Source organism: Manis pentadactyla, chromosome 15, assembly GCF_030020395.1.
Source record: "Manis pentadactyla isolate mManPen7 chromosome 15, mManPen7.hap1, whole genome shotgun sequence".
Classification (NCBI taxonomy): domain Eukaryota; kingdom Metazoa; phylum Chordata; class Mammalia; order Pholidota; family Manidae; genus Manis; species Manis pentadactyla.
Window position 1 is genome coordinate 15232619 of NC_080033.1, and position 19572 is coordinate 15252190.

The 19572-nt window shown below is 41.1% G+C and overlaps 3 protein-coding genes across 4 annotated transcripts in view; 1 reads left to right on the forward strand and 2 right to left on the reverse strand.

Annotated features, from left to right (window-relative positions):
* The window catches only part of LOC118912522 (zinc finger protein 420-like), a 108121-nt gene extending 98190 nt beyond the window's left edge, over nt 1-9931 (reverse strand). The window contains 1 exon segment of the mRNA XM_036885738.2: nt 9857-9931. The gene's annotated coding sequence lies outside the window, so the exon portion shown is untranslated.
* The window catches only part of LOC118912535 (zinc finger protein 345-like), a 29582-nt gene extending 18759 nt beyond the window's left edge, over nt 1-10823 (reverse strand). The window contains 2 exon segments of the mRNA XM_036885785.2: nt 9857-9928; nt 10755-10823. The gene's annotated coding sequence lies outside the window, so the exon portion shown is untranslated.
* Nucleotides 10824-11321: 498 nt separating this feature from the next.
* Nucleotides 11322-19572, forward strand: part of ZNF790 (zinc finger protein 790) — a 43392-nt gene continuing 35141 nt past the window's right edge. The window contains exon 1 of one of the 2 annotated variants that reach the window (XM_057493472.1): nt 11322-11765. The gene's annotated coding sequence lies outside the window, so the exon portion shown is untranslated. Of the gene's footprint in view, nt 11766-17626; nt 18065-19572 lie in introns of those variants that run through there. The other variant, XM_057493471.1, reaches the window with a different exon arrangement.

Genomic DNA, 19572 nt, shown 5'->3' on the forward strand with positions numbered 1-19572 from the left:
GGAGAAAGACAAGTATCAAATGATTTCACTCATCTGTGGAGTATAACAAAGAAAAAACTGAAAGAACAAAACAGCAGCAGATTCACAGAAACCAAGAATGGACTAAAGTTACCAAAGGGAAAGGGACTGGGGAGGATGGGTGGGGAGGGAGGGATAAGGGGGAAAACGGGGCATTACAATTAGCACACATAATGTAGCGGGCGTGGGTGGGGGACACGGGAAAGGCAGTATATACAGAGAAGACAAGTGATGATTCTACAGCATCTTACTACGCTGATGGACAGTGCCTATAATGGGGTATGTGGGGGGGGGACTTGATAATAGGGGAGTCTAGTAACCATAATGTTGTTAAAGTAATTGTACATTAACGATATCAAAATAAAAATAATAAAAAAATAAAAATAAACTAGTTATCCCAGAAGCAGTCATAGACAAGGTCCAGGCTTTCCTTACCTCTACCGCTGTGACAGTATTACAAGAGTTTTGGGGTCTTTTGAGCTACTGGAGAGTGTTTATCCTGCAGATGGCAAAAATTCTGAAGCCCTTATACTGGTTGGCATGAAAGGGCTTCAGGTGGGACTGGGATGAAACATGTGCAACTGCTTTGATTGCTGGTAAGCAAGCAGTAAAGGCCACAGAGTCCTTGAGTGCAATGGACTCATCAAAGCCCTGGGAGCTAGATGTTTATGTAACTGAAGATGGTTATGGATGGGTCCTCTAGCAGCAGCTTGAAAGAACACACCAACCTATTGGATTCTGGTCACAACTATGGAAAGGAGTAGAGATCTGGTACATGTTGATAGAGAAGCAACTGGCTGCTGTGTACCATGCCTTCCTGGCTACAGAGCCCATCAACAGAACAGCTCCAACCAATGTAATAACCACCTATCCCATTGCAGGGTGGGTGCGAGACTGGACCCAAAGGCCACAGAGTGGCGTGGCACAGACACCTACACTGGCTAAATGGGGTGCATACTTACAGCGGTGTAGTGGCCTCTCAAATAGGCCCATAATTGGAGAACTTCAGCACTTATTGGGGCCAGTGATATATTCCAGTGGAAAGCAGGAAGAACTTGCTTTTCAGCCACTGGTAACCGAGAGTCCTTATCAGGAGGGAAAAGCCCCTATACCTGAAGATCCTTGGTATACAGATGGCTCCAGTCATGGGCAGCCCCTCAAGTGGAGGGCTGTAGCTTTCCATTCTAAGACTGAGACAATATGGATGGAGGATGGAGAAGGGAAGAGCAGTCAATGGGCTGAGTTGTGGGCATATGGCTCATGATCACCCAGTAGCCCTCCCCTATAGTTGTTTCACTGACAACTATCTATCGGGGATTGACTCTGTGGCTACCAACACAGTACCATGCCAACTGGATGGTTGGTCGCCAGCCCATTTGGAGGCAAGACTTCTGGCAAGACCTATGGGCCTCTGGTCAGACCAAGACAGTTACTGTACATCATGTGACTGGCCATTTGCCTTTGGCATCCCCAGGTAATGATGAAGCAGACACATTGGCCCAGTTACGTTAGCTAAAAGGAAACCCTGCCTCTGATGTAGCCCAGTGGTTACATCAACATCTGTTGCATGGGGAACAAAAGACAATGTGGGCTGTAGCCCATCGGTGGGGCTTGCCATTGACCTTTGAAGAAGTCAGCAGAGCCCGGAAGGAGTGCCTTGTGTGCTCCAAGAGAGACTTACACCAAATTCCACAGCAAACATGGGACAATAGTAAAGGGGCCAATATCCCTTATCAGGTGGCAAAAAGACTATATTGTGCCTCTGCCCATATCAGAAGGATATCGGTATGCCATGATTTGTGTGGACACAGCTATTGGACTGCTGGTTGATTTTCCTGCATGTCGTACAGATCAACAAATGACCAAAAGGGGCCTAGACCATCTCTTTGCAGCCTACAGCCAGCTGCAGGTGATTAAGAGCGATCACAACACCCACTTTACTGGATATACGTTACAAGAATGGGTGCAGCAATTAGGAATAAAGTGGAAGTTCATGTATACCATATAACCTTACCAGGGCAGGCATGATAGAGAGGTACAATGGTTTGTTGGAATCTGGCCTGAAGTCGGACACCAATAGTCTACGGGGCTGGTCAGTTCACTTATGGACAGTGCTACGGCGTTTGAATGAGAAGCCCCGAAAAGGAGCCTTGAGCCCTGTGGACATGCTAACACCCATTGCTGCCTCTCCTATACAACTGTATGTGCAAACCAAAGAGGAGTTATTGCACCCAGGATACGGCCAGCAGAGCATCATCCTGCTGCCAGCCCCAACTGCATTAAACCATGGAGACACTGTTGAGTGGATGTGGCCCTGAATATTTTGACACATGGGCCAGCAATGGCTGGCCCTTCTGGCACTTTGGGGAAAAGGCCTGGAAGCTGGCCTCCTGTGTGTTCCTAGAGGAATAGCAGAATGGCCTCCGAAGATCACAGTAGTGTACCCCAAATATCCAGGAGGTAAGAGCATCTTATGGGGAAGTTTCATTTTATCTTTATGGCCAGTTCATGTACCTCCCATAGCCCTATATATTGACCCATCTGTAACTCCCACAGGGAGGGGGGTGAAAATCTGGTATACTAGACCAGGATGAGATCCCTCCTGCCACTGTCTTATCACAGGACCACTCTCTTGCATGCTTCATACCTGATGGATAAGATTCGCCTATCCTGGTGTCATTAAAACATGTATTTTATTGCCCTTAAGGTTAACTACATCCCTGTGGACTGGACCCACCCTCTGGCTATAGCTGCCGCATGATGATTGCTCTGAACTGCCTACCTGTTCAGCTACTGACCACCTGTGGAATAGGTGAGCCATGGACTAAATCTGCATAGAGCTTTAAACTTAGCTGAATTCTCCAGCTTGAGGATTATCATGATTTTATTTGCTTTGTTATATGTTACTAGTCTGGTTACAGTGCTCCAATTTTCTCACACAGGGGCCACTACAGAAGATGGGGAGCAAGTAGATTGTGAGGCAAGATTTCTGGAGGGGTGGGCTGTAGATAAAACTGCAATATTTCCAGAATATCTGTCCTGGCCTTAGTGCACCTCCATATCAATAGATGTTTCCAAAGGGTGGAGAGTAGTACATCTCAATTTCAAAAGGTAATTACAAGGGGAAGCAAGGGCATATGTGGACCGGAGAGGATTGGGTGGGGTCCCTTTTTGCAGCTGGGTCATGAGTGACATGGGCGAGCAGAAGTGAACTGCTTGTAAGCAATAAATGGGTTTCTCCCACTTTATTTCTCCCTTTGACTGATTTCGGTTTCAAAGGTATTTTGCCCAGGGCTGGGAAAATATTTTCCCCCCAGAGTTACAATTGCTGTAAGGAACATTACTGGGAGAGGGAAATTTTTTTAAAAAGGACCAATAGATAACATTATTGCATAATTATTAACATTTCTTAATTTAATAACTACATAGTGATTATGTAAGGGAATAGTCTTGTTCTTAGGAAATATAACAAACTGAAGTGTTTAGGGGTAAAAGGGAAGATGTCTACAACTTATTCTTGAATCGTTCAGATAAAATATGTGTATTGTCTGTGTGTGTGCATAGAGAGAGAGAACAGTTTCAAGGGCACACAGGAATTGATAATGTAAATAGGGTAAAATGCAAATAATTGGTGTATCTGAGTAAAGAGTACACAAGAGTACTTTGTACTGTTCTTGTAACTTTCCTGAAAGTTTGAAATTTCATCAAATTTAAAAGTTACCCAAAACAAGACATATTCCTAAATAATTCTCATGTTAAGTATGAAACTAAATGAAGTAAAATGCAGAGCAATCTACATAAAAAAATCACTGGACACAAGAAAAGTAATCCAAAAAAGAAAAATTAATAACATTCAACTCCTGTAAAAAATAAAACTAAGTTGAATCCCATACGACAACAAAAAGATCTGGAAAAAAGCAGGAAATAATGAAGATAAAACTATATAAAATGTGGAAGATTCACAAAATTAAAAGCTCACTTTTGCAAATGAAGACTGAGTAAACATGTGTATACTATATACTTTAGGTTTTCTCCCAAAACACCCTAAAATGACTGGACAATATTTTCATATTAATCACTGGCAAGGGCACAGACATGTTGACTGTCTTTCTCAAAATCATCCCTCCCCTACTTCCTTGGTAAAATAATTTTTTTTTCATAGCTACAATACTCAGAAAATAAATGATGATTTGCCTAAGCCAGTGGTTCTCAACTCTAATTACAATGACAGTTGGGTCGCTTTTTAAGAAAATGAATTAAAAAAATTTTTTAATTAGGAAAAATTAAAAGCTTGAATCCCATCTGCAGACCAATTAAATCTTAATGTTTTCCTTTTTACCTTTTTTGAGTTTAAGTCATTAATTCTCAACTGTGGCAGAAAACTAGAATTATCTGGTGATAAAATGATGATGCTCAAGTCATATCCCAGATGAATTACATCAGAACCACTGGAGGTGGGTCCCTGCCATCAGTAGCCAAGATTAAATGAAATAATTCTCTGTCCTATTTGTTGCAAGTGTTTTTTTGCACCTGTGCAGCCATAAGTAACCAAATTGGCAGTGGAAAATCATCAGATCAAAAACATCTCTATCAGAGACAGCTGTGTATATACTATGACGTGAACAAGTCACTGTGAAGTTTAACATGCAAATATTTACTAAAGTTTAAATTATTACTCTGTTGTTCCCTTCTCACTTTTAGTATAATACCTAAGAGGCCTAAACAGAGATGTTCACGGAGCATTGTTTGCCATAGTGATAACTGTATCAAATCCAAATGCTTAAAAACCAGAAAATGATAAAACAGACCACAGTATTCCAAAATACAATCTTACATGAAGCAATTAAAGTGCGGCAGCTTTATATACTTATGTGAACAATTCTCCATACAGAATGTAAAAGCAAGTTTCAGAATGGTAACAATAACTACCAAGTGACTACTGACAAGACACTAAGTGAACACTATGTAAGAAAATTGAAAATCACAGTCCTGGCTCTCAAGGATTTACAGTGCAACCAGGGAACAAAATTTACCTTTAAGACCATCTGAGGAACAAAGCTGGAGGCATCATGCTCCCTGGTTTCAAAGCATTATTACAAATCTATAGTGATCAAAACATTAGGATACTGGCATAAAAACAGACACACAGCTCGGTGGAACAGAATGGAGAGTTCAGAAATAAACCTACACACTATAGTCAATCAATTTATAACAAAGGAGCCATGAATATACAAAAGGGAATATACAAAAAGGAATATACAGAAGGGTGGTTCCTTTTGAAACCACCAAAAGACCTGTCATTAATATACACAGTCTCTTTTAAAAATGGTGCTAGGAAAACTGGACAGCCACACGTAAAGATTGAGACCAGACTACTATTTTCCACCATTCACAAACATTAACTAAAAATGGAATAAAATGAAATCATAAAACTCCTAGAAGAAAACATGGGGTGTAAGCTACTTGATAATCAGTCTTGGCGATGATTTTTTAGATACAAATTCAAAAGAATAGGTTGCAAAAGCGAAAACAAACAAGTGGGACTATATCAAATAAAAAGCTTCTGCATGGCAAAGGAAATCATCAACAAAATGAAAAGACAACTACTGAATTGAAGAAAATATTTGCAAATCATATGATAATGTGTTAATATCCAAAATATATAAATACAGTAAAACAACAACTCAATAGCAAAACAACAAACAATCTGATTAAAAACTAGGTAGAGGATTTGAATAGACTTTTCTCCAAAGAAGACATAAAGATGGCCAACAGGTACATGAAATGATGTTTAACACCACTAATCATCAGGGAAATGCAAATAAATCAAAACCACAATGAGATTATCACATCACAACTGTGAGAATAGCTATTATCAAAAAGATAAGAAATAACAAGTGTTGGCAAGGATGTGGAGGAAAGGGAAACCTTGTGCACTGTTGGTGGGAATGTAAATTGGTGCAGCAACCATTATGAACAGTATGGAGGTTCAGCAAAAAATTAAAAATATAACTACCGTTATCATCCTGCAATCCCACTTCTGGGTATTTATGTGAAGAAAATGAAAACACTAATTTGAAAAGACATATGCACCCCCAAGCTCACTGCAGCATTATTTACAATAGCCAAGATATGGAACAACCCAAGTGGCCATGGATGGATGAGTGGATAAAGAAGATGTGATTTAATATAAACAATGGAACACTATTCAGCCATAAAAAGAATGAAATCTTACCATTCGCAACAACATGTTTGGACCATGAGGGCAGTACGCCAAGTGAAATAAGACAAAGGCAAATACTCTATCATCTCACTTATATTTGGAATTTAAACAAACAAAAACAAACACTAAGCTCACAGATACAGAGAATGGATTGCCGCTTGCCAGAAATGGGTGGTGGGAAGTGGGCGAAGTGGGTGAAGAGGATCAAAAGGTACAAGCTTCCAGTTATAAAATAATTCATGGAGATGAAAAGTGCAGCATAGGGAACATAGTCAATAATATCATAATAACTTTGTATGGTGTCAGTAACTACACTATGCTGACTTAAGCATTTCCCAATGTATATAAATATCAAATCACTGTGTTGTACACCTGAAACTAATATGTGTCAACTATACTTCATTAAAAATAAACACCAAAAAAACCCCTTAGGATGTAATATTACAGCATGCTGACTATATAATACTGTCTTGCATATTTGAAAGTTGCTAAAAGAATAAATCTTAAAAATTCTCATCATAAGATAAAGTACTTTTATAACTATGTATGGTAAGAGATGTTAATTAGACTTACTGTGGTGATCATTTCACAGTATATACACTGAATCATTATGTTGTATACTTAAAACTACTACAGATGTCAATTATATACCTCAATTTAAAAAAGTCCTTTGGGAACCACCAAAAGGCCTTTCATTTAAGTGTCTTATACTGTAATTTATATAGAGGTCCCAAGAATGGGAAGTAAAGGAGAAAGGGGGCTAACATTTATTAAACTTCTGATGTGTACCAAGTGTTCCATACTTATTTCATTCTCACCAACACCGAGAATGAGAACCTCTTGTTTACAGGTTAAACAGCTCAAAGGTGTGATGTAGCTGCAATCAGAAGACACATCTGATGCCAGAACCCATGCTTTTTATACCATGTTACAGACACCAGTGCAGGTAAAATAATCTGAAAGATGGTTTGTTCATTCTTTTTATGAAGGAGCCAATATTAAAACTAGAGGGTTAATGAGAATCCATGGCAAATATGTAGAGGCATAAACCACCTGACAGAGGTCGGGAGTCAGCGGAAGGGAGGAAAGGGCAGTTAAAAATGTAACACAGGGAGAACAGTAAAAGATACCATACAACCCAAGAATGGACTAACAGTTACCAAAGGGAAAGGGACTGGGGAAGATGCGTGGGAAGGGGGGGATAAGGGGGTGAAAAAAAAAGAAAGGAGGCACTATGATTAGCATGTATAATGTGAGGGGTGGCACGGGGAGGGCCGTACAACACAGAGAAGACAAGTAGTGATTCTACAGCATCTTACTATGCTGATGGACAGTGACTGTAATGGAGTATGTGGGGGGGACTTGGTGATGGGGGGAGTCTAGTAAACATAATGTTCCTCATGTAATTGTAGATTAATGATACCAAAAAAAAAGATACCACAGAAGACAGATTTGACTGGACAAGAATGTTTTTAAAATAAAAACATAAGACAATAAATATCTACATCTGTATCTAAGTCTATATCTACTATTTATATTCCCCACTTCCAAAAATGTATTTGAGGAGGCTAAGAGTAAAATAAAAAATTTTAAACCATATATAAAAGTCATGTCATATCAATATCAAAAAGTTAGGCTAAAATTATTACTATGATAGATCATTGTCTGAAGTGCTCAGACTCCTGGCAGTCAATGCAAAAGGGAAATACTATACAATGGATTATATGATTCCTATTTGCTTAGGACTATTTACAGGAGATGAGCAAGTCTTTGTTGAGAAACATTAAAAAGACTTAAGTCAACCAAGAGAGTATGTTATTAGAAGATTCCCCGAATTTTCAATCAAAATCCCAAAAGATGTTAGAGTGGAACCAAGCTATTTCAAAAATTTACATGGAATGCAAAGGAACACAACCAGTCAAGACACTCTTGAGGAGCAAGAAGGTGAGAGAACTTGCTCTGAATATCATAGTCATAGTGAGTAAGATAGCGTGGTATTGCTTCAAGGAGAGACAAATAGAACAGTGCAACAGAATACAGAGCTCAGAAACAGATGTAGACAAATAAAGTCATGATGTTTTACTGTAATGGCCCTGGAGATCAGTGTAGAAAAGATGGTCTTTTCAATAAATGACACTAGAGCAACCGGATGCTCACATGTGATATACTGAAAAACAAACCAGAGCAGATGAAAATATCTGTCACACATACAACTGGCAATCGACTAATATACAGAAGCTATATATGTCAACTACTATAAATCAGAGAAAAACAACCCAATTAAAAATTGGTAAAATGTGTGAATAAGCATCTTACAAAAAAGGAAATCCAGGTAGGCAAGAATTGGTGTTCAATGTCACTGATAATAAAGGAACTATTGACCTAATGTGATAATATTAGATATCTACCAAATTGGCAAAAATTAAAAAGTATGTTGATGCCAAGGGTTGGCATACATGTGGAGCACAAGGAACCTTTGTATACTGCCGGTAGAAGTAAAAAAGCTGCACAGTATGTTTAAAGGACAGCTTGACATTGCCTAGTAAAACCGAAGACGTACAAACCCTAGCCCTCAGCAATGTAATCACACTTGTAGTATACTAAGGAAACGTAAGCACCCATGTACCAAAATATGTGCACAAAATGTTCATAATCACACTGCTTGTAATAGCCAAAAATTGGAAGCAAGTCAAATAGAATGTACAGGAAAAGTAGAATGGGTAGTTAAATTATGACACTATCATACAATGAAATACAATATATATAACAATGGAAAAAAATGAACTGTAGTTAATAAGAAACATGAATGCAAGTCACAGTTTTTATGAAAAAAAGGCATAGAAGAGTACCCGTTCAAACAAAGATAGAAAACACAAAAATTAAACCCATCTGGTTTTAGAATTCATATATAGGTACTAAAGTTCTAATGAAAGGCAAAGAAATGTTATCCCCAGACAAGCATAATTTTTTGTGATTGTGGAGTATATCGGGGGCTTTAGAGACGGCTGTATTCTGTTTCTTGACCTGGGTATTCCTTACATGGGTCTTTATAATTTGTTAAACTGCACAAGTAGATGTTATATGCCGTTTCTGTAACAAACTTGAAAGAAAAAAATAATAAGCCACAGGCAATCAAATAAATATGCACTTTTTAAAATGTCTCATGTTAAGTTATGTGGGGAAAGTAAAATATAATTTTATGTGAAAATGAAGGCTATAAACTGTAAATGCTGAATTCAATTTTTAAAAATCCTATTTCATATATGTACATAAAACATACCAGGAAGAGAATTATCAGAAAGTCATTGGTTTTAACTGGGAGTTTAAATTTTCTTCACTGAAGATTGCCATACTTTGCAGTTAGTTTAAATAATGTTTTACTTTTATAATCAAAGAAACAGTGTATTTTTTTTTAAAGGAGCATTAAAAAAATTACACCATTTGACAAATAAGAGGAAATCAGGTGCATATGTGTCGGTTGAAGTTTTGGAGCCAAGCCCATTTTCCGGGGATCGGGTCACCTGATGGGCAAGAATTTTGAAGAGAAGGAAAGCAAGCCATGTCCTGATAAGGAAAGGGGGATTTCAGGAAACAGGGAAACGACAAGCTAGCTACCTTGTAGGTGCCTTGTGGTTGTTCAACAGCCATTCTTGACTCCACTCCGGAAGCCTTTGAAGCAGAGCAGAGCTGGGAAAGGAGAAAGGAGTCAGGAAACACTAGGCTCTTTGGCGGCCCAGGTCAACCTACCGCCCACCACGTACGGAAGTAGGTCAGACAAGGTTACGGCGTCCTGCTCAACACAGGCAAGACCCGCTTATCACAGCAGGATCACTGCATTTCTCAAACAGAATCTGTCCCTAAGCTCACAGAGGTCTCCTGGGAACAGAGCGCTGGAGTCACAAAGGCACAGACAAAGGCGCCCATACCTACTGTGCTATACGGACAGTCACACAAACTCACACCCCGGGGATACGGGCACCCCAAACCTAAACACAATAAGCCGTACACGGTCACACAAACATACAGACCATGCGGACAAACACTGTCATAATTGCAGAGTCACAAGCACCCCACACACGCACATTCCCAGTACCACACATCATGGGAACACAGTGACAACAAAGTCACACGCACCCTATAAATATCACAAATACACACACCACGGAAACACAATCACAAATTCCACAGTAAAGGCGTCCCACACCCACACCCACGGTTCAGCAACTGGTCATAAACACATACACACCAAAGGGACACAACCGCAGTCAAGGAACCTCACGCTCGCAAACAGTGCCACACCCGGTGACGTAATTAAACCCGGAGCACAAGAGCACAATAAAAACGGTAAATCAAGCACTCCTCCCCGCCCTCCCAGTTCCGTACACACAGGAGACACAGTCACAAACACACCCTCCTCACAATCTCCCCTTCTCGGCTGGCCCCTCACACATCCCGTACAGGCGGGAAGTTCCAGACGCGCCCGGCCCCAACCCCGGGCTCCAGGCCCCCTCACCTACGCCTCCGGAGCCTGGTCTGCAGCACTCCACTCCATTTGGAATAAATCCAAGCCAGCAGCGCCCACCTAGCGCTGAGGCCGTTTGCTCCAGCCCGCCAGAAGATCCCGCCCACTCCTCAAGAGGCCTGGCTCTCGCGGGAGGGGCAAGTGGGCCTAGAGGCCTCTGGGATATGTAGTCCCGAAAAAGACAGGATGCTGAAGTCTATCTCCTGGTCATCCCAATTCCGCCGTGGCACGAGGCTTGAACCCGGAGAAACTGCGTCCTCCGGCGCAGCCGCGCACCGGAAGCTAACGGGCGTCTTACCTGACGGATTTCCTCGGTCAGGCCTAAACTCAAACTAGGCCTACTAAATTCAGTAGGCCTCGTCCTTGACTTGCGCCCCTAGTTCGGCAAGAAACCCCCCACTTTTGATACTTAACAAAGTTCCTCTTTGTAATTTTCTAAACACTGATTCCCTCATCTTGCTCATTGGTTATAAACTGCTGCTACTGTTATATACTAAGTTGAGTTCAACCTCTCTTCCCGATTGCGATAGTGTTCAGTACTATCTTCCTTACCTGTTTATCTCGTTCGGTGCAGTTTTCCTTTAACACAACCCAGCCTTAGGGGACAGCTGTCTCTGGCTTTGGCAAACCAGCAACATACTAAGCCCCACGGCCTCCTGGGAAATTTAGTCCAGGACTTCTCCAGGGGATGGATGGACGCGGCCAGGTAAACAGCGTCCTCTAGGCACTAACTGGGGGCGTGCCTGGCCACATTTTACCTGGAAGGCTGCTCTGAATGCCACTTTGGCCTGGGAGTGCGCAGATGCTCTCCACGCAGGGTCCTGCAGAGCGTGTCTGGAAGCCAGAAAAACGAACCCGAATGTGGCACCTGAACTCTGGAGGAATCCGCAAGGCCAGTCTTAATGAGAGCTCATCAAGGAGGCCCCGAGGCTGTGAGACCGTGGTGAGACCGTGTGTGACTAGGTTTCAAGGGTAGTTGAGGGAAAGAGGAACTGCACGCAGGTAAAATGTGTGAGGGAAGGGTGGGGTCGGATTATGTGTAGCTTTGTGAGGATGGAGGGTCACATGGTGGGCGTGTGTGTTTGGAGTGATTGTGTGTTTGCGCATGGTGAGGCAAGATTGTCTATGGATCTGTGTGTATGTGTATAAGTATGTATGTGATCAGCTAACTGTGGGTCACCGCATAGGTGGCTGAGATTGTGGAGGAACCTGAATCCTCTTTCATTCTTCAAATTGTGATAATAAGGAGCTTCAATTTTAAGGAAGGAAAAGATACATAATTGATATAATTAATAACATAGCATTTTTATAAAAACCTTAAGGTTCTAAACATTTGTTCTAGAATAGAGTACCAAATCAGTATGACATTTTAAGCAGGGTATCTTTTGTTATGGGGTGCTTGTATTGGCTTATGTTCATAACCTTCCCCCTAGACACTTTTTCTTCTCTGTTCTTTTGGAGACATTGGTGGGGTAAACATTCAGAGATAATAGCTCAATTCAACCAGGAGCATCAGCCACAATCAAAGAGATGTTCAGAGGAAACTGTACAGGGATGTGATGCTGGAAAACTAGAGCAACACAGCCTTATTAGGTGTGGATAGCTTCTCTGCATTATCCAGCCTTTGAAAGTAAAGTGCCATTTCTTTTCCATTTCTGAAGCATTTATAAACTTTACAGGGCGTAATGTAAAGCTTTGAGATGCAGGCCTCAGATATTCTCAAGCCCTCTGCTACATGACTATACATGCTACACATTTTTAAAAATTAAAGTGCCATTGATATATGATCTTATGAAGGTTTCACATGAACATCATTGTGGTTTCAACATTCACCCATATTCTCAAGTCCTCACCCCCCACCCATTGCAGTCACTGTCTATCAGCATAGTAAGATGCTACAGTCATTACTTGTCTTCTCTGTGCTCTATCTTCCCTGTGACTTACCTATATTGTGATTGCTAATTATAGTGTCTCTTAATCCCCTTCTCCCTCCCTCCCTACCCGCATTCCCCAACTCCTTCCTTTTGGTAACCCTAGTCCCTTCTTGAAGTCTGCGAGTCTGCTGCTGTTTTATTCCTTCAGTTTTGCTTTGTTGTGATACTCCACAAATGAGTGAAATCATTTGGTACTTGTCTTTCTCCACCTGGCTTATTTCACTGAGGATAAAAACCCTCCAGCTCCATCCATATTGTTGGAAATGGTAGGATTTGTTTTCTTTTTATAGATGAATAATATTCCATTGTGTGTATGTATCACATCTTCTTTATCCACTCGTCTGTTGATGGACACTTAGGTTGTTTCCATATCTTGGCTATTGTAAATAGTGCTGCATTAAATATAGGGGTGCATATGTCTTTTTGAATCAGGGATCTTGTTTTCTTTGGGTAAATTCCTAGGAGTGGAATTCCTGGGTCAAATGATATTTCTATTTTTAGTTTTTTGAGGAACCTCCCTATTGCTTTCCACAATGTTTGAACTAATTTACATTCCCACCAAGAGTGTAGGGGGGTTCCCCTTTCTCCGCATCCTCACCAGCATTTGTTGTTTCTTGTCTTTTTGATGTCGGCCATCCTAACTGGCATGAGGTGATATCTCATCGTGGTTTTAATTTTGTACGTGCTCCACTTTTAAGGCAAAAAGTAATTTACTTTGTTCCTTTTTATATGGTAACTTCCTTGAAGGTCCAGGCCCAGTCTGAGTTTGGGGATGATACTTGAATTAAAATTCAAATCTTACATCATTTTTCCATTTGTAGGCTATCACATCACCAAACTAGGTGAAATCTTTAAGTTGAACAAGAATAGAGGCCGTAGGTGATGAGTAGAAGAAACATAAAGAAGGTTCTGTCTGAGTGAATGAGTATAAACCAGGAAGCTGTGCCTGGGACAAGGCAGAGCACAGATGTTCAGTGAGAGCTGACACCACTGAAATGTGTTTTCAAGACTTCTTTTAGGCCCTGCTCTTCTTGAGTTTCAATTAACATGAATCCTTCAGTCATTATTCTTCCTGTATCAGTCAGTGACCTCTTTTATTGAAGCAGATTCTAGAGGATCATATTCTCTTTATTTTCACAGTCTATACATGCAGTCAGTCCTTACATCTGCAATCTTTCAAAACTCTTCATGCTGCAATTTCTTTTAATTACATTCCATTTTCTATCTTTCCATTGCTAAAAGCTTCAGGGTTATAATTTACATCAGCCTTTCCCATTGTCATTTATCCCCCACCGTCATATTTCTGCAACTTCCATCACCTCCCGCAGTTGCTAGTTCAGAAAACATTGCTGCTTTCCTCCTAGTTCCCCTTTTTGCCAGCTTTATTTTATTTTTTATTTAAACAAGGTTATAGTGAAAAAAGAAGCCTCCTTTCACTATCTTTTCTCCACGTGCATCTACTGTGACTAGTGTCTTTTGAAATTACTTTGAATTATTCTGATTATACCAACATATCTGTGTACATATAGCCCCTCATCTTTACTTTTCATTGTTAGTATACATTAAAGTATTGTGTTTTTTACTCACTATTATTTCTTAGAATACATTCCATCCATATTAATATGTATTCCTTATTCTTTCTTATGGTGATATAATATTTTGTGGTAGGGGAAATGTTATACTTTAATGCCATGTTAGTGAATATTTAGGATGTTTTTAGGTTTATGCAATTCAGGAATGAATACCCTTATGTATTCAGCTTTGCATAAATGGATATATACATCTTTGTAATAAATTCCTCTAAGAAATGCTGGGTCAGGGGTTATATATAAGTATTTGCAGTCCAAATAAGATGAGTCACTTTATATTCCCACCAAAAAATACATGAAAGTGTCTATTTCCCATTCCTGTCAAATACTGTTTTTCTTCATTTAGCAGCTCAGTGTATCTCTTGAGCCATTTATCAGTGCCGGGAACAGTAGGAAGCATCAGTGAACAAAATGGCTAAAATTTCCTGTCCTCAAGTTTACATTTCTAGTTGGGGAAAGTAGCCAATGAACATGTAAATGAAATATATAGTATTCCAGATAAAGGTAAGATCTGTAGAGAAAAACAAAGCTTGGAAATGGGAAAGTGAGTGCCAAGAGATTTGCAGTTTTAAATATGTGATTAGGAAAAAGCCTTACTCAGAAGAAAATAGTTGAGTAAAAACAAAAAGAAGTGGTGACATTTGAAGATATTCTGATAAAGAGCATTATAAGCAGAGAAAATAGCAAAACATAACTTCTGTGGATTGGGTACAAGCCTATATATGCAAAGAGCAGCAAGTTGGCCAGTGTGAGAAAGTGCAGAGTAGAAGGTGAGGTAAAACAGCTAATGAAGGGACAGATTATAGAAGGCTTTGGAGAGCATTTTTTCTTGTTATTCCCAGTGAGATGTGAAAGCAATGGTGGGTTTGATCAGACTTAATTTAAAGGAGATCAATTGGGGGTGCTGAGTACAAAGTAGGATGTAGGGGGACAAAAAAGGAAGCTGGGAAGGTAGCTAATGTAATAATCCAGGTAAGAGATAATGGTGACTTGTTCTAGGGTGATGACAGTGGTAGTGATGAAGAGTTGGATTCTAGATATATTTTGAAGTTACAGATGAAAGGATCAGGCAATAGATTTGGTGAGGGAAACAAGAGAGAGGAACCTAGGCTGACCCAAGAAACAAGACTAAAGTTGTCATTTACTAAGATAAAACTATAGAATGAACAACTGTTAGGGAACAGATCAAGAATTTGGTCTTTGCTCTGCTAAACTACCGAGACAGTCCATACTAAAAGGAAACATTTGAATGTTGTCAGTACCTAGTCATTTATAGCAGTGAAACAGGATGAGAATTCTAAGGAAATGTATTAAGGTAAGAGTAAACATCGTAACAGGTTGTAGTGGCCTGAAAGGTAGCAGCCAGAGATATGTCCATGTCCTAACCCCTAAGACATGTTAATGTGATGTTATTTGGAAAAAGGGTCTTTGCTGATGTAATTAAGGATCTTGAGGTGAGATCACCCTGGGTTATCTGGATACACCCTAAATCTAATGACAAGTGTCTTTATAATAGAAAATAAGACACAGAAGAAACGGCCATATGAAGACAGAGGCAGATATTGAAGTTATGCAGAAATAAGATAAGAACAACCAAGTCTAGTTCTGATTGCTGCTTTGTGTCTTGGGAATGTCTTGGTTTATTTTTTTGCCTTTTCATATGCCTTGTAATTTTTTGTTGTTGTTGAAATCCAGAAATTTTGTTTAGGATAGTAGTATGCAGAAAAGAGTTAACATAGCAGACCTGAGTGTTGGCCCTTAGCTTGCATCTAGAACTTAGATTTTGAGAGCATTTCCACTATCCTAATTGATAAGAGTGCCTCGCTATGCCTGAACTGTTCGTGCAAACAGTATGTTTATGCTAAACAACTGCTTTCCTTCTGGGAGTCTGAAATACTGATATGTGCCAGGTGGGGCTCCTATGTGGCCAGCCTCCAATAAAACCATAGGTAGTGATTCTAATGAGCTTTCCTGGTTGGCAACATTTCACATGTGTTGTCACAACTCATTGCAGGGGTAATTGTCCTATGTGTCTCCATAGGGAAAGGATCCTTGGAAACATGGCCTGGATTTTCCTGGACTTTGCCCCGTGCATATTTTCTCTGCTGATTTTGCTTTGTATTTTTTGACTGTAGACTTCTCCCAGTGAGTTATTGGACCTTGGAGGTAGGGTTGATCTTGGGGTCCTACAACAGAGTAGTAGTAGAGAAAAGTAATTTTTATGCCTAAACATTTCCTTCTGCAAAACCTTTAGAGTTTTGAGTTAATCAAGTTAGGAGTTTGAACTACTAAGCAAGATAGGAGATTCATACAACTTTATTGCATTTATTTAAATTTCAAGGATAACTGATAAGCCAAGATACATTACCCTTAATGGTCAGGGTAGTGGTCAGTTGGAATTTAGGGATCAGAAATGATGACCTGAGGTGGGTGTTTCTTCCTGAGATACCAACAATCTTGAGTATTTCTTCACTTGTATGTGGTTACACTTAATTTATACAGTCTATGCATTTTTCTTCAGGTATTTCCTATTTCACAATATAAAAATTTTAAAGGACTTTGAAAATACTGAAAAAAATTACTCCTCTGTCACAAAGTTTAGATATGCATCTAAATGATGAGCTCGTAGGAAAGGAAGCAAATGAAAAAAAGCTGACAAGTATTAACTTCAGCAAAAAGAGTGACCCAGACATGAATGACATTTACAAAACACTGGTCTAACCATGAATATTAAACCAAACACTTTAAGTTGGAAGATGGGAACAGGATATTTGTGGATGTGAAGGCTGCTACACCTGGGTTCAAGGAAGAGTTCCCATGGGTCTCAGACAGGACATCCCCCCTGGGGCCAGGCACCTCGTAGTTCTGTCAGGTAGAGAGAGAGACATGAGGGGCTGGGGAAGAGGAAGATAAGGTTCAAAAATCTGCCCAAACTCTGCCCAGGTAGCGGGGGAGTCCCACCTGAAGACATCAACAGTTTTGTAGGGAAAAAAACTTCCTTGCCAGTTGGGACCAGGCCAAACAGGTCCCAACCGGATCCCAACATGGGGCAATGGAATAACACTTAGAACTGCCCAAACCACATTTCATCATGGCAAAGGACAGAAGCACTGGGAAGGATAGATGCATAGACGTACCTGTCAATCAAATGACCCCACCTTGTCAAAGAGGCACCTCCTAGCCAGAATGTAAGAGAAAGGCCTCCCACCTAACAGACGGAAGCCTTTATCTACCTTGACTCTGGCCCACTCCAGTATTCAAATCAGACTTTTTCCTCTGCTTCGCTATTGTATCTCTGCCTCTGAATTCTTTGTTTTTGTTTTAGTGGGGACAAGAACGGAGGCAAACAAACTCCAACCGCAAGAGATCCATGCCATCCTACTACCAGGCCTGGGCTTGTGGAGTAACAGAGTTCCACCTGGCCAGGCGGAGGCGCAGGTTGAGATGGTAAGGACTCGCTGGTCACTTGGCACCGCCTTCCAGAACATTTTTGTCACACCACATCTGTCCCTTGCACAGTCAGCGAGCTCACATTGAAAAGAACTGGGGCCTCTCTGGTACATGGGCAGTTCTGGACTACATTTCCCAGGAGCCACTGCGTCCAAGGCTCCTTTCCAAAGACGAGGTTGGCTTATTGTCCAGGCTTCTAGGCAGAGCACACGTTTGCGGAGGAAGAGCAGCGCAGAAGATTCGATTGAGCCTTCTGTTTGTACGCGGCATACAACTCACTGAAGCACTTGAACGGATGTGAGCAGTGAGGGCGATAGTCTTTGTCGAGGTAAGGGATTGGGCCAACGCCAAGGCCTGTGTATTGGGACCCTCCGGCTCTGGGCTCTTAAAGGCTGTCCCCACTCCGAACTACATTTCCCAACAGCCACAATGCCCGAGGCAACGTCCTTTCCGCGCATCGGCCCTTGCAAGACTTTAGAGGGGAATCGCGTGCTGGTCCGGTGGAAACTTAGACGGCTGGGTTCGAGGGGTCCGCAGCGTCGGTTAAGTGAGGCTAAGACCCGGAAACAGAACGACCCCTGAGAGGCCGAGGCTGCAGGGAGGGCAGTGAGGTGCTAAGGTTTTCGAAATCCGAAGCTTCGCCTGCCAGGGGGCCTGGGAGGGAAGGTGGTGGAGAGCTGGGTGTGTGTACCCCCGCGCGCCAGAGTTCACGATGGGTACGGTGCGTGCGAGTGTGAGATTCCGGAATCGCACCAGAGTCGTAAGGGTGTGTGTGTGTGCACGTGTACGCGCGCGATGGTGACGGGAGCTGTGTGTGATCGTAATGGACTATTTAGGTGTGACTGTGCATGTTTGTGATTGTGACTGCGTCCCTAGGTGAGTGATCGTGTATGTACATGTGGTAGCAGCGGCTGTGGGGCCACAGACAAAGAACTGAGCACTGCATTTAATAACATTCAGTCATTCGTGCTTGTGTGGAGAGCAATTTCTGAAGTGGCCCTGTTAGTTGGGTTGAAGTAGGGTAATGAAGAATGAGGGGAAAGAATAGGAGACAGTGTACACAACATATTCCAAGAGTTTCTCTGTAAATAAGAGCAGAGAAATGGAAAAGCAACTTGTGGAGAGAGAAATGACCTCAGTGTGCTGGTGGGAATGAGCCATGAAAGAGGGAGAAGTAGAAATGCAGGTAAGGGTGAATAAACCAGGCTTATCTGTGTGGATGTACTGAAATTACAAGAATAAAAGAAGGGTAGTAGTGTTGCAGAGAGAGCCATGAAGTCAAGTTTTCAAAAAACAAGGTAAAATAGTCTGTATTTGGTAGATGTCAGCAACAGTGAGATGTGGTGAGTTATGTATAATCTCATGGAACTAAATTAAAAGCTAGCGCTTTTGTGGAGGAGGGAGAGAGAACGGTCTGAAACTAGTAAGAGCAAGGAGGACCCTCCTGCCACATTTCCAGATGAAATGGTAGGGGGAAAAAAACTCTGAGAGAGCTGCACAGTCCTCTGGAGAGAGCCAAATTTCTGTTAGTCCAAAAGATGAAGGGAGTGTTTGAGGAAGTGTTTGAAGATAAAAGAGTTTGTTATTAATGAATTATAAATTCCAGAGGGCATACTGGAAAGTGTCAAGATTTGGGGAGGAATGAGAAAAGGGGGACATCCAACTGATGGGAAGTACAGTAGCTGAAAAGAGAGATGACCAGGGAGTCTAGGGATTCTTATGATGGATATAAACATGGATGCAGGGAATATTGATTCTTATTCTGGTTGGATTCAAGACAGTGTTGGAGAGGTAGTGTTGTGGTAAAAAAGTGATGTTCTAGTATTTCTCAGAAAG